Source organism: Misgurnus anguillicaudatus, chromosome 24, assembly GCF_027580225.2.
Source record: "Misgurnus anguillicaudatus chromosome 24, ASM2758022v2, whole genome shotgun sequence".
Taxonomy (NCBI): domain Eukaryota; kingdom Metazoa; phylum Chordata; class Actinopteri; order Cypriniformes; family Cobitidae; genus Misgurnus; species Misgurnus anguillicaudatus.
Genome location: NC_073360.2, coordinates 3,697,025 through 3,699,772, shown reverse-complemented (window position 1 = coordinate 3,699,772; position 2,748 = coordinate 3,697,025). Strand labels below are relative to the sequence as shown.

Sequence of the window (2,748 nt, the reverse complement as noted above, 5' to 3'; positions counted from 1 at the left end):
AAATTACAACAAACCATCACAACCCGACCCAATCAAATGATAGGAGTGGACATTATGGGACCCTTACCACGAAGCACAAACCAAAATGAATACTTACTGGTTTTTGTGGATTACTACACACGTTGGGTCGAATTATTCCCTATGCGTAATGCCACTGCCCACACTGTTGCCACCATTTTCAGGAAAGAAATCCTAACTCGATGGGGAGTACCGGATTTTCTTATCTCAGATAGAGGTGTCCAATTTACCTCATCTGTCTTCAAGGAGCTGTGTGAAAACTGGAGCATTACACCAAAACTGACCACTGCATACCATCCACAAACCAACCTAACTGAAAGAATCAATCGCAATCTCAAGAACATGATGGCCGCATACGTAGAAGACAATCACAAAAAATGGGACCAATACCTACCAGAATTCCGTTTTGCTTTGAACTCTGCAGTACAGGAAACCATCGGACTGACTCCAGCCGAACTGCAGCTTGGTCGAAAACTCCAAGGCCCACTGGACAAACTTCTGCACGGTAACAATTTAACACCCGATGCTGCTTCTTATGATGTAGTTCAGCATCTTCACCAACTACACCTGCAAGCAAAAGAAAACAGTCAAAAACCGAAGAAAAGACAACTGAGAAACTACAATAAGGACAGAAGAGACTTAATCTTTAAAGATAAGGATCGAGTATGGTTGCGTAACTTCCCACAATCCAGCGCACAACGTAACTATAGTGCAAAACTCGCTCCTAAATGGAAAGGACCCTACCGTATTGTGAAGCAGCTTGGTCCGGTAAACTACCAGATAGTCCTGGAAGACACTGGGGAAGATGTCCAATCAGCACATGTCTGTAATTTAAAAAAGTGTTTCCCTACAGCAGAAGACTTAGAGTATCAGGAACAGGAAAACCTTCACAAGTTATTTCAAGATTCCTCTGATGAAACTGAAGAATTTTTAGGTTTCTAACCTGTATTTTTGTTGTTTTGTTAAATCACCCTTGGGTGCTTTTTTTCCAGGGGGGGAGAGTGTGGCAGTGCAGAAACTTTCCGCCACTATATTTTAACATTCTTATTATTATTCATGTTTGCGTCCATGAATCGATCAGAGAGGGAGGAGTAATAGGTGGAGCTAACCTGAAAGAACCGGAAGGAGAAAAGTAAATAAAAGAGACTGCATTGCATCCGGAAGTACTGCGTCATTGTTTTTGTTTACCTGAGTGAGAGTGTGGGCCTGCCGTGAGAGGACGGATGTTGTTCAAATGATGGTTGTTGAGTTTATTGACGAGTGCAACACGGAGCTTTGGCTTTGGATCGTGTGAGCATTTATCCCAGTCGATACTTGAAATACGCTACGGACAACTGGATTGTTTCCCGTCTGTTATGAGGACAGAGAGCTGCTACACCTCACTCCGAGGACCTCCACTTCCGTAAACTTTGGTTAGTACCCGTACGCTACTTCGTTGTATCCACCCTCATTCCTACATTGTTACATACACGCACACTCATAACATTCAAACATCACTCACGATTGAAGATTTAATTGCCACTTTTGTATGTTTCATGTTGAAAATGATCGTTTATTAGATGTTTTGTCACCTGCTTTATATGTCGATTATTTACAAATGTTTTCTCTTTTTTATTTTATGTGCACTCTGTAAAATCGTATGGAAAATGAACCATCAAGATGACGCAGTCCATACCCCGCCTGTATTGCTATACAACATTGACATTTAAACTTTTCATCCTTTACATTTGACTTACCTGAAATAAATCACCAGCACCAAACTGCATCACTGGAGTACGATTGTGTTTTTCTTCGTTGGTGTGTTGTTGTATTTTTGTGTAACGGATGGTTTGTTGCTATCCGGGGCTATTTTTAGCTCTCATAAATTGACAAGATAAGTCTTGTCTGGCGCCCGAACATTTAAATAAAGTTTTTTTTTTTTTGAAAGTGAATTTCACTAGCGGCTATTTGGGGAGTGTGGAGAAAACTTTTAGTCACGTGACTTTGTGGCGTCGCGGTAGCGTCTCGGACCTGCGACACGGCGACCCGGGTTCGATTCTCCCCTATAGCAGACATTTGTTTTCGTTTTTTTTGTTTTTTGTATATATACACTTTGAACAAAAGGGCCACCGTTACACACTAATAATAAATATTGTGTCTTTTACCACTGGTGATTGACCAGCTAAATCCTAATCATCCAATCCAAACCTGGAGATTGCAGAGGTACGACCTCAGGTGCCAGATCATACCCTGCCCCTAAGAATGTCCTTCCTCAGAAAAATCTGTCAGGGAGGAGTTGTTGTTAGGAGCATGCACTGCAACTGTCATAATTTCCCACTCTAGTACTCCGAAGATAATGACCAGGTAATGTTTCACAATTTCATACAAATATTAGGCTACTGCATAGTCTACTAAACTACAGATGATGGTAATAGGATAATAAGAAGTTTATTCCTAGTGTAGAGTGCATATAATAATAAAGTACCGCGTTTGCTATCTTATAACGTTTTTACATGATTGCAGCTAAATCACAAGTAAACATTACAAAATGCCATGACAAAGTTAATTGTTACTTTGTTGCATTATTTCATAACTGTTAGGAAATACAAAACACAAGGATCCCAAAGCAGAGATGTTTATTAATTAATCACAATGGGTAAATGTCTCTCAGCCACCAAATGTCATTCAGCCACCAGCAGTCTCTCAGACACCAAACGTAAACCCCGGCAATGAAGGCACGGGTAGAGAGTA

The 2,748-nt window shown here is 40.8% G+C and overlaps 1 long non-coding RNA gene across 1 annotated transcript; it reads left to right on the top strand.

Moving 5' to 3' along the window:
- Positions 1-1,289: 1,289 nt before the first annotated feature.
- Positions 1,290-1,783, top strand: LOC141361443 (uncharacterized). The gene is made up of 2 exons (XR_012367510.1): positions 1,290-1,430; positions 1,678-1,783. It is a non-coding gene; the product is annotated as an uncharacterized lncRNA (long non-coding RNA).
- Positions 1,784-2,748: the final 965 nt, after the last annotated feature.